The sequence below is a fragment of the Diadema setosum genome, chromosome 12 (assembly GCF_964275005.1).
Source record: "Diadema setosum chromosome 12, eeDiaSeto1, whole genome shotgun sequence".
NCBI classification, from domain to species: Eukaryota; Metazoa; Echinodermata; class Echinoidea; order Diadematoida; family Diadematidae; genus Diadema; species Diadema setosum.
Window position 1 is genome coordinate 19,620,683 of NC_092696.1, and position 13,120 is coordinate 19,633,802.

Here is a 13,120-nt window from a genome sequence, read left to right on the forward strand (position 1 = left end):
AGGATAATTATGAAGCTGCAAAGGAAGCTCCATAATACGGAAACCTCTGCCCCCAAGTCGCGTGCCGCTGAGGTCAAATGGCAGTCGAGAAATGAGTGAGAGGAGGTGGGTCAACAGGTCAATCGTTACACCGGTCGCGTGCCGCTGCTATAATGAGCTTTGACCATGAGCCAATGGGGGAAACTGATGTCATGGCGATGTTTAATAGGGTAAATTACCTGTTTGTTTACTTCCTGGGGACATTTTGCAGGTGTTGCGTTGCGTACAGATGGTGCACTCACAAATATTAAGAGGCACGGAGAAACAGCTCAGAGAGAGCAAGGCTTTATTATTTCATCGATGTGACTGTGTTGTCGGTTGCATTGGCCACTTTCTAGCTATATCAGTCAACTTACTGGACAAGTAAGCGTCGTATGAACAAGTGAGATGATCGATAGGGGAGCCCACAAGTTGCCGATGATGTATCAATAAATAGATATAGACGCATGTATATCCCAAATACGAGTTGATTATGCACACGAGCCTACACCATTTTATACAATGACTACCGGGCAATTTCTTACAGGATTATTTAAACATAGAACTTACCATTTATCTTGCCCTGCCATAATATCATGCCACGACATCGTTATTCGTTCTTTCTTGGTGGCTCTTCAAAGAATCTTTGGTTTACCAAGGGTGGAAGTTTGGGCAGATGATGGTATCAATATGAAAATACAGATAAGTGTCGGGATGGCCAGTTCATGAAGAGCACAAGCCCACACCATTTTCATCCGACACATGCCGCAACTTTTAAAAACGACGTCATTCATTTCGATATGTGGTGCGATGTCATAGCGATGTAAAGTTTGAGTCAAACGCTCTGCAATATTAAGAGGATGCCATTGTTTTCCTAAACGCTGTGCAATATGCATGTACTTAGGTCTTGAGCTCGCCATAAAGAAATAAAGGATATCATATCGCGGTAGACGCGTGTCACTGACTTTAGAATAGTGAGCAAAAAGTGATCGTTGGGCCATTTATTGGCTAGGTCAACCACTGGCTAGTACGATTCGACGGGGAAATGAGAGTCACTTCGAGGGCGGGTATTTTTTCTCTGCATGTGTGTATTGTGTGTGTGTCAACATCGTTACTTCTAGGTATAACATAACAAGTAATTCAAATCGTACAGTTAATAATTACAAAACCAACGTTTGGTCCGAATTAATAGCAACTCTAGCTGATGCTAAATCCTATATCCCATTGGATGAAGAAAACGCAATGAAGTCTCAGCGACCAATAATAGCTTAATATTATAGACTCAACCTTACGCACTAGTACTGGGCTATCAACGCTGTCTCATACGAATCATCATCACCTGTTCCCTGGGTGTCGATATAGAATAATTTCAAAAAGATGATATTCGCCCTGTAACGACGCATAAATTTACTGTTAACACGCCTTTACAAGTCCATTTTTTTCTTGCTGGCTACAAGCACTTTTCAGAATGCTGCGATGGATGAAACAAAACGTGTATGGTACGTGTACATGGTAAAGTTACATGCCTAAATGGGCCGGGTGAAACTATTGGTACAAGAACAGGGGCGTATGATAGAAACATATTGTAAGAATCGGTCTAATGAGAATTGCCAACCGAAAACCCTGTTGCAATCATATTAATGTTGCTAAATCACAAGTACACGTCACAGAGGTTGTTTATAAAACTATTTGAGCGGAATATTTGAATACTGCATTGACTCACGAGGCGAATGAGTTGTAACGTATAGCCATGTATACAGTGATTACGATGGCGCCATGATTTTATGCACAAGTTATACACGAAGAAAAAGTTTATTTGTATGGGATATTACGTGATTGTGTATGCCTTGTTTTCAATGGGAGGTAGATTCAATATACGGTATGCATGAGAGGCGTTTTGTGGCATGCAGAGTTTGTGATTATACGACAAGGACGCCTACTAAATCGTGTGTCCTGCGGTGACCATGGTGACCGATTAATTACATTGGAAAGAAACATAAGTGTCGAATTATAATACACGAATAATCAGAACACCAAAACATATTACATTCAAACATACATGTTCAACTGTAGCTTCTGGTAAGAATAAAGATCTTTTCACAGATCTTTAATCCCGGTTCCTTTTTGTCTCACAATTCACTTTAAGAGTTTCAATGAACAGAACTTTAACCCCGAGATGCGTTCATTTTCAAGCTGTCATTAAAGACTCAGAGTAGGAATCAATCATGAAGGGCTTCGTCTCCTTTCGGGGAACGTAGGGTCAGTGGGATCATCATTTTCATGCCGGCGGACTGGAACCTCAAGGAAGTAATAACGAGTTTTCAGCACATCAACTTGTCTACAGCCAAGCATGTCCACTGCGAAGAACAGACGCGGCATTGCAAAATACTGTTAGAGAAAGGATAGGAAACTATTTTTTTTTTCTGACATGGACATACTAAGTATCCAATAATATTCCAATAAAGGGGAAAAATGTAAATCGTTGACATGGGTGTATCATCTCAGGTCTTTGGCAGGAAGAGCAATCGTCACGAGCGATGAAGATGTTCTTGACTTGCCCGGCAAATACATCACACTCCCCTGGCACGAACGCGGCAATTCGAAACAACAGTTCCAGTCATTTACCTGCGTTGTCACTGGTGGGCATGTTCGCAGTTAGAACGATTATACCTGTAAAAGATAGTAGGTTAGGACGTTTCACTCTTCAAGTTGAAGTAAAGCGTGTTTGTTTTGTTTTTCATAGTACAGTTATCATTACGGATAGAGTATCGCTAAGCAATCACCTTAAGCTCTAGGAGAGGCATTTCAACAATTGTTACAGAACAATATTGCATTGCAGAAATGTAGGCGTATGAAAGATATCGAAGGTGAAAAGGCGATGTGGAAATCAAGGTTCTGAAAATCCTGCGTGATACACATTACAAAACACGACTTGAAGTGGTAAGAATCTTGACGAACATAACGACGGAATAGCACAGTTATCGTTTGAGTATATGCACACGTATTATTCCGAGCTTAGTTCATGTTTGATCAATGACAATTGTGAGCGACACAATCATTTTATTTAAGAGTGTTTTCATTAACCGCAAAAAAAGTAGAAGTCGCAGAGATTGTGTTGAATGTCCCTTATAGAAACACATGCACTTTACAATAACTCAGCATATTTCCAGTCATTAGTAAAGCTTGGCAAGGTTGGTTTTTCCGACTGATGCGTTAAACTTTTTCAATGTCATGGTATTAGAATGAGTATAGCTTTATGCAACTTTATTGAACATATTTCTACGCAGTCTTGGATGTGTCTATCCGTTAAAAAAAATCATATGATTCGCCAGAGTTCTTTGCTTATCTGAGAACAAGAATATAACCGAGCATTGTATTTCTCTGGGTTGTTTTCTGAATGCAACAATAGTTGCGAAGTCAGCCTGACAGGGAAAAAGGTTTCATTTACGTATAAAAAAAAAAATCAATAGAAGGAAACAGATGTAGCCTACCTTCTAATTAGACTGGCATGACCAGTTAAATGATAGTAACAGTAGAAACACGAAAGGCAAAAGTTGCGTTGGTTTTTTTTTTGTTTTTTTTTTGCGTTTATTTGATTAATATTTCTCCCGAAGTCAGGTAGCAACAGATTTAACGTCCTTGCAATTAGATGAAATGATTTATGTATTACTGTGACACAGCGTGTAACGATTTGACTTATATCAAAGTTATTTCCTGTTAGCCAACAGAAGTAGAAATCCTGTAATAATGGTAAACGTAATCTTGCATTTAGCCGCGGCAATAGCTGATGACAAAAAATTTGATCGAAAGTATAGTGGTTACTACCTTGTACGAGATTTAGACACGCATTGCATTATATAGTATATGCTCGTCGGAGGCTCATGATAATCACGTTTGAAATGATGATTAAACCACGCATACTTTGATCTTCAGTCACCTTTTGCAAATATTCGTTTCTGCTTTTGTGCTTCAAAATACGTACAACGAAACTTGTGATAGAAAGTCCAGTTTGTTACTGTCATAAGAAGAATTGAAATACAAATTGACAGCATTCAGATCATTAACAACACCCACTTCTTTTTTTGCATTAGTAGCTCAAAGTTCGCTTGTTCTGTTTGTTTGTTTTTATGTTTGTTTGTTTTGAAAGCAACTCAACACTGCCTCACATGAAATTATGTTATACACACTGAATTCGAACGTTAAAACCAGCGGTAACTTCACCGATTACTCGGTTTTATACTTTTAGCTATCATTAATTGTTCACTCCTATATACAGATGGAATGTATTTGCATTTCCTCGCTCGCTTGAATGATATATAAGCGTCCATCGAATTTTATTTTAGTGAAGCTTTAGCACGTGCAAAGACATTCGTCAACACACACACACACACACACACACACACACACACAACACACAAAAAAGCATTGGTCAAACGTATAGTAGTTGCTGAAGATTTCCAAATCACAAATCGCGCTAAAGTACAACTCTGTTACAGTTTAAAAGGACTATGACTTAATTCACAACTGATATCATTATGAGAGATAAGATATTTCTCTTTTGAAAAACAGAAACTAATAATTGCGGATGTATTTTTTAAAGTGAACTATTTAGTGAACATTACTGAAAACGTAAAAAGTGTATCCTGATGATTGATATTAGTCTTTAAAAAATGCAAACGGTCAATGTCAAATAAACGTTCACCACGGTGCACCCTGCTAGCTCTGTAAAGCAAACATCATTCTGCTTGAAGTATTCGATATTTGAAGAAATGAACAAATCGCTTGTCATTGTTCCCATACAGCGATGAACCATTAAACGCCTTTGCAACGAGTCAGATCATTAAAGTGAGCGCATTATTACTGCATGCTGCTGAAAGAAAAGACAAGTATAGCTGTGGTTCAGTTATCAACATGCAATGCACGCATAGTTATAACACAGATTTCAGGTATGGCTTGACTAAATAGTTTTCACATCGATGGATTGGCATCCAAAGATTTAATAATTACGTATTTGAAGACATGATATCTATGATTAGGTGAGTTCGTTTTTCAGTCTTTTATAGTTTATAAGTATAGAAGAGCTGGTGTGTAAACGTAAATACTCATAGCATAATGGTATATTGGTAACGATTGATTTAAGGCGAGTATGAATAATAATACCCAAAATCATGCCACGTTGCAGTGTCAGAACAAGTTGGGGTATATAGCGATAGAATGATTTGAGATATCTTGTGAAAAGAACCTTTTCGTAGGATTAAAAGTAAATCGGTCATTCATCCGCGGGAGAGTTGTAAAATAATAACGGTATCGAAGTGGCTGATATAGCTGGAGCAGAAAAAAATGTTCCAACGAAGCCCATGTGTCGATTGACCCCCGGTCTCCCGTACTTTCCACATGTTAAGCAGTATTAGCAAACATCTGTACTTTTAAAGGGGACGTCAAAACCGTATCTGGCAATGCACGCAAGCGGCATCATAAGCAGAGTTTCTTACTAATCATCCCTTTCGACTGACAAATCGAGTGTTGTTAGGTTTATCTTCATGGCTACATCAAAATGCAGGGCTGCCAACTCTCACTCACTGAGAGTGAGACTCACTCATTTTGGTCCTTTCTCACTCTAAAACTTTATTTCATTTGCATGCATTTCTACTGATCTCACTCATTTTGACTCCTAAATTATAGCATTGACCTATGGGAGTCTCACTCTCAACTAGTTTCCAATGTTGACAGCGCTGAAAATGCCCAACACAAGAATGTACTTTCATTTGACCCCAACAGGCCATAATGATTATCAATACAATTGTCATCTCTATGAGGTAACTCGATCAGGGCATAATCGGTAGCATCATGTTGGTACTCCAAGGTAAGAAAGTGACTCGTTGAGAATAGACATGCAGGTTCATGTAATATCACCTTCAGCAGCACTCGTGGACTTAACCTTTCTCACCATCTGCTGTTGTAAGGAAATACCCAATTAGTTATATTACAATACACGAGTGCAATAACCTTACTTCGCTTTACATTATCTTGGTAGGGTCACTTGAAGAAAGGATGGGCGGACTCGTTTTAAAAAGCTTTCGATAGCGCTACGCTTAATGAACTTTAAAAAAATAACTATTACACTTGACGTATTGAAGAGGATCAATTTTTGAGACTTGTGGTGTAAAGTCGATTGGCGCAATCTATACCGCTATTGGAAAATTACGTTACAAATATTTTTTTTTTCTGTTGTGGATATAAGAGAGCACAGAACGATTTTGTGCGATGATTCTATATTTGGTGGTTTGCGTACTGTGATTGACGCTTATGATATCTGGGTGTTTTTTTTTTCCACTTACCCAGAAGGCGCAATGGGTAACATTTTTATTGAATTAACTTTATGTACCATCGTGGTTTTGCCCAAATATCGGTATATCGTTGAAGTTAAAGTCGGTACAGTATATTCTTTAAACAATTTACGCCTCGGATGGAGGGTTAGGAATTGTTACTAGCTTTTCAAATCCCCCTGCAGGATGTCATTAAGTATGATTTTATAGTTAGAAATATTCCCGATGCATGGACACAAAACAAACTATGAAATGACAGTTTGTCGTAGGCTGACATACCATAGTTACCCAACAAGACAGTCTAATGAATTTCATTTGCCCCTGCTTAGAACAGTTACTGTGTTAGCTCAGCAGACATTTATTTATACAGGCCCAAGATTCTGGAACTCCCCTAGTCCAGACAAAAAAAAAAAAAAATGATCCTTCTTTGTTTTCATTTAAAAAAGATTGAAATCATTCTTTCCTTAAGTGTTACAATGTAACAGAAAGAAACTAATTTTGTTTGTTAATTCTTTTAGTAAGTAGGTTTGTAAGCACCAGGATGCTATTGATTTTTCATAGGCAAACTATCGCATGCGCATGTGTACGCCAGCTTTCCTCAGCTGCGCTTCGGAAAGATAGCTACATCCAGATCGCCGAGGAAGTGATAGTTTGTCCCATCACCTTCACCAACGTTATTTGCTTAATATTACCTGTTCTGTGAGGGCCCGTGTAATAATATAGAGGTTTACCTTTGTGGGTCAAGACGTCCGAAGATGTTCGTCCCAAACTTTTACGCACGTCGCACTCGCGGAAGTCCCGCACATACAGTATAAGTATAATGGGGGGTTGGGTTTCCGGACACCCGCATGAAACCTTACTTATTTTACATAGAATATGCACCCTTTACCTTAAAGACTTGATATAGACTCCTCATTTAGGCCTACTAGACAACATACTCTGAAAACGGCGTGAGAATTAACCTGCTAAATCGTTGGATTTGCCCTTCAAAGAGACTCCATGTACGCGTCCGGTCCCATAACGCTTGGTCTACTGTACTGTACAAAGTGTACGTATTCTCATGGTCGGACATCCGGGTATTTTGCGTGTCACGGGGTCATGGATAGCGGTGGAGTGAAAACAAACAGTCGCGTGAACCTGGAGTGGTAACGCTGTACGTGTTTTCTGCCGGGGCGCCCCGCGAGCATAGCGCTAGCGCAAGCTGTACTACTGTAGCTGTGCGGGCGGCAGGATTAGGCCCTACCCTAAGCCTACTACAGTACTAACGTTAGGCCTATAGACCTACCTGAAGTTTCTAAGTAAGCGTAGATATCGGGGTAGGGCCTACTCAAAGAGGTTCTACCGCACATCTGGCCATTTTGTCGGGTCGTTGATCCAGAGTCCTGCCGCGATTTCATACGGGCACAGGTCCAGTCCGACTGCCTTCAACTTGGCAATATACCGGGACCGATCGATCGACAGGATCCGGATTATTAGAATTGCTGGCAAGACATGATGCATGTATCTCATGAATGATGGCACAAATGACAAAATGAATAATGAAAAACAGTCCCCATGTCTGCGTAGAGTCGCACATGCACAGCATGCAGTATAAGCATTATGCAGGCTTAGCGCTAGGCGCTTGCAAGCTGTTTGTTTTCACTCCAGTCAACCGGAAGTGACGTGTAGCCGACCGCAAGAATAGTACAGTATACTCAGTACGTACGTACGCCACATATTATGTTATGCACAAGGGAAGACAGGCCGGCCGGCCGGCAGCCCGAACTAGAAGTTGTTTACAGGATTGACAGCGCGTACGCGTATGCATGCAATTCATCAAAGGAGCCGCCGCGCGCACAGACGATCGGCAATCTACCATAGGATTACAGGCAGTGCAGTTGTACTGAAGTAAAGGAAGGAGATGTGTCTCATTTCAGCGCTTCCTATTGGCTACATTCTTGAACCCATTTTATAAGACATGAACCTGCATGTCTATTCTCAACGAGTCACTTTCTTACCTTGGAGTACCAACATGATGCTACCGATTATGCCCTGATCGAGTTACCTCATAGAGATGACAATTGTATTGATAATCATTATGGCCTGTTGGGGTCAAATGAAAGTACATCTTGTGTTGGGCATTTTCAGCGCTGCAGAGTGAGACTCCCATAGGCCAATGCTATAATTTAGGAGTCAAAATGAGTGAGATCAGTAGAAATGCATGCAAATGAAATAAAGTTTTAGAGTGAGAAAGGACCAAAATGAGTGAGTCTCACTCTCAGTGAGTGAGAGTTGGCAGCCCTGCATTTTGATGTAGCCATGAAGATAAACCTAACAACACTCGATTTGTCAGTCGAAAGGGATGATTAGTAAGAAACTCTGCTTATGATGCCGCTTGCGTGCATTGCCAGATACGGTTTTGACGTCCCCTTTAAAAGTACAGATGTTTGCTAATACTGCTTAACATGTGGAAAGTACGGGAGACCGGGGGTCAATCGACACATGGGCTTCGTTGGAACATTTTTTTCTGCTCCAGCTATATCAGCCACTTCGATACCGTTATTATTTTACAACTCTCCCGCGGATGAATGACCGATTTACTTTTAATCCTACGAAAAGGTTCTTTTCACAAGATATCTCAAATCATTCTATCGCTATATACCCCAACTTGTTCTGACACTGCAACGTGGCATGATTTTGGGTATTATTATTCATACTCGCCTTAAATCAATCGTTACCAATATACCATTATGCTATGAGTATTTACGTTTACACACCAGCTCTTCTATACTTATAAACTATAAAAGACTGAAAAACGAACTCACCTAATCATAGATATCATGTCTTCAAATACGTAATTATTAAATCTTTGGATGCCAATCCATCGATGTGAAAACTATTTAGTCAAGCCATACCTGAAATCTGTGTTATAACTATGCGTGCATTGCATGTTGATAACTGAACCACAGCTATACTTGTCTTTTCTTTCAGCAGCATGCAGTAATAATGCGCTCACTTTAATGATCTGACTCGTTGCAAAGGCGTTTAATGGTTCATCGCTGTATGGGAACAATGACAAGCGATTTGTTCATTTCTTCAAATATCGAATACTTCAAGCAGAATGATGTTTGCTTTACAGAGCTAGCAGGGTGCACCGTGGTGAACGTTTATTTGACATTGACCGTTTGCATTTTTTAAAGACTAATATCAATCATCAGGATACACTTTTTACGTTTTCAGTAATGTTCACTAAATAGTTCACTTTAAAAAATACATCCGCAATTATTAGTTTCTGTTTTTCAAAAGAGAAATATCTTATCTCTCATAATGATATCAGTTGTGAATTAAGTCATAGTCCTTTTAAACTGTAACAGAGTTGTACTTTAGCGCGATTTGTGATTTGGAAATCTTCAGCAACTACTATACGTTTGACCAATGCTTTTTTGTGTGTTGTGTGTGTGTGTGTGTGTGTGTGTGTGTGTGTGTGTGTGTGTGTGTTGACGAATGTCTTTGCACGTGCTAAAGCTTCACTAAAATAAAATTCGATGGACGCTTATATATCATTCAAGCGAGCGAGGAAATGCAAATACATTCCATCTGTATATAGGAGTGAACAATTAATGATAGCTAAAAGTATAAAACCGAGTAATCGGTGAAGTTACCGCTGGTTTTAACGTTCGAATTCAGTGTGTATAACATAATTTCATGTGAGGCAGTGTTGAGTTGCTTTCAAAACAAACAAACATAAAAACAAACAAACAGAACAAGCGAACTTTGAGCTACTAATGCAAAAAAAGAAGTGGGTGTTGTTAATGATCTGAATGCTGTCAATTTGTATTTCAATTCTTCTTATGACAGTAACAAACTGGACTTTCTATCACAAGTTTCGTTGTACGTATTTTGAAGCACAAAAGCAGAAACGAATATTTGCAAAAGGTGACTGAAGATCAAAGTATGCGTGGTTTAATCATCATTTCAAACGTGATTATCATGAGCCTCCGACGAGCATATACTATATAATGCAATGCGTGTCTAAATCTCGTACAAGGTAGTAACCACTATACTTTCGATCAAATTTTTTGTCATCAGCTATTGCCGCGGCTAAATGCAAGATTACGTTTACCATTATTACAGGATTTCTACTTCTGTTGGCTAACAGGAAATAACTTTGATATAAGTCAAATCGTTACACGCTGTGTCACAGTAATACATAAATCATTTCATCTAATTGCAAGGACGTTAAATCTGTTGCTACCTGACTTCGGGAGAAATATTAATCAAATAAACGCAAAAAAAAAACAAAAAAAAAAACCAACGCAACTTTTGCCTTTCGTGTTTCTACTGTTACTATCATTTAACTGGTCATGCCAGTCTAATTAGAAGGTAGGCTACATCTGTTTCCTTCTATTGATTTTTTTTTTATACGTAAATGAAACCTTTTTCCCTGTCAGGCTGACTTCGCAACTATTGTTGCATTCAGAAAACAACCAAGAGAAATACAATGCTCGGTTATATTCTTGTTCTCAGATAAGCAAAGAACTCTGGCGAATCATATGATTTTTTTTAACGGATAGACACATCCAAGACTGCGTAGAAATATGTTCAATAAAGTTGCATAAAGCTATACTCATTCTAATACCATGACATTGAAAAAGTTTAACGCATCAGTCGGAAAAACCAACCTTGCCAAGCTTTACTAATGACTGGAAATATGCTGAGTTATTGTAAAGTGCATGTGTTTCTATAAGGGACATTCAACACAATCTCTGCGACTTCTACTTTTTTTGCGGTTAATGAAAACACTCTTAAATAAAATGATTGTGTCGCTCACAATTGTCATTGATCAAACATGAACTAAGCTCGGAATAATACGTGTGCATATACTCAAACGATAACTGTGCTATTCCGTCGTTATGTTCGTCAAGATTCTTACCACTTCAAGTCGTGTTTTGTAATGTGTATCACGCAGGATTTTCAGAACCTTGATTTCCACATCGCCTTTTCACCTTCGATATCTTTCATACGCCTACATTTCTGCAATGCAATATTGTTCTGTAACAATTGTTGAAATGCCTCTCCTAGAGCTTAAGGTGATTGCTTAGCGATACTCTATCCGTAATGATAACTGTACTATGAAAAACAAAACAAACACGCTTTACTTCAACTTGAAGAGTGAAACGTCCTAACCTACTATCTTTTACAGGTATAATCGTTCTAACTGCGAACATGCCCACCAGTGACAACGCAGGTAAATGACTGGAACTGTTGTTTCGAATTGCCGCGTTCGTGCCAGGGGAGTGTGATGTATTTGCCGGGCAAGTCAAGAACATCTTCATCGCTCGTGACGATTGCTCTTCCTGCCAAAGACCTGAGATGATACACCCATGTCAACGATTTACATTTTTCCCCTTTATTGGAATATTATTGGATACTTAGTATGTCCATGTCAGAAAAAAAAAATAGTTTCCTATCCTTTCTCTAACAGTATTTTGCAATGCCGCGTCTGTTCTTCGCAGTGGACATGCTTGGCTGTAGACAAGTTGATGTGCTGAAAACTCGTTATTACTTCCTTGAGGTTCCAGTCCGCCGGCATGAAAATGATGATCCCACTGACCCTACGTTCCCCGAAAGGAGACGAAGCCCTTCATGATTGATTCCTACTCTGAGTCTTTAATGACAGCTTGAAAATGAACGCATCTCGGGGTTAAAGTTCTGTTCATTGAAACTCTTAAAGTGAATTGTGAGACAAAAAGGAACCGGGATTAAAGATCTGTGAAAAGATCTTTATTCTTACCAGAAGCTACAGTTGAACATGTATGTTTGAATGTAATATGTTTTGGTGTTCTGATTATTCGTGTATTATAATTCGACACTTATGTTTCTTTCCAATGTAATTAATCGGTCACCATGGTCACCGCAGGACACACGATTTAGTAGGCGTCCTTGTCGTATAATCACAAACTCTGCATGCCACAAAACGCCTCTCATGCATACCGTATATTGAATCTACCTCCCATTGAAAACAAGGCATACACAATCACGTAATATCCCATACAAATAAACTTTTTCTTCGTGTATAACTTGTGCATAAAATCATGGCGCCATCGTAATCACTGTATACATGGCTATACGTTACAACTCATTCGCCTCGTGAGTCAATGCAGTATTCAAATATTCCGCTCAAATAGTTTTATAAACAACCTCTGTGACGTGTACTTGTGATTTAGCAACATTAATATGATTGCAACAGGGTTTTCGGTTGGCAATTCTCATTAGACCGATTCTTACAATATGTTTCTATCATACGCCCCTGTTCTTGTACCAATAGTTTCACCCGGCCCATTTAGGCATGTAACTTTACCATGTACACGTACCATACACGTTTTGTTTCATCCATCGCAGCATTCTGAAAAGTGCTTGTAGCCAGCAAGAAAAAAATGGACTTGTAAAGGCGTGTTAACAGTAAATTTATGCGTCGTTACAGGGCGAATATCATCTTTTTGAAATCATTCTATATCGACACCCAGGGAACAGGTGATGATGATTCGTATGAGACAGCGTTGATAGCCCAGTACTAGTGCGTAAGGTTGAGTCTATAATATTAAGCTATTATTGGTCGCTGAGACTTCATTGCGTTTTCTTCATCCAATGGGATATAGGATTTAGCATCAGCTAGAGTTGCTATTAATTCGGACCAAACGTTGGTTTTGTAATTATTAACTGTACGATTTGAATTACTTGTTATGTTATACCTAGAAGTAACGATGTTGACACACACACAATACACACATGCAGAG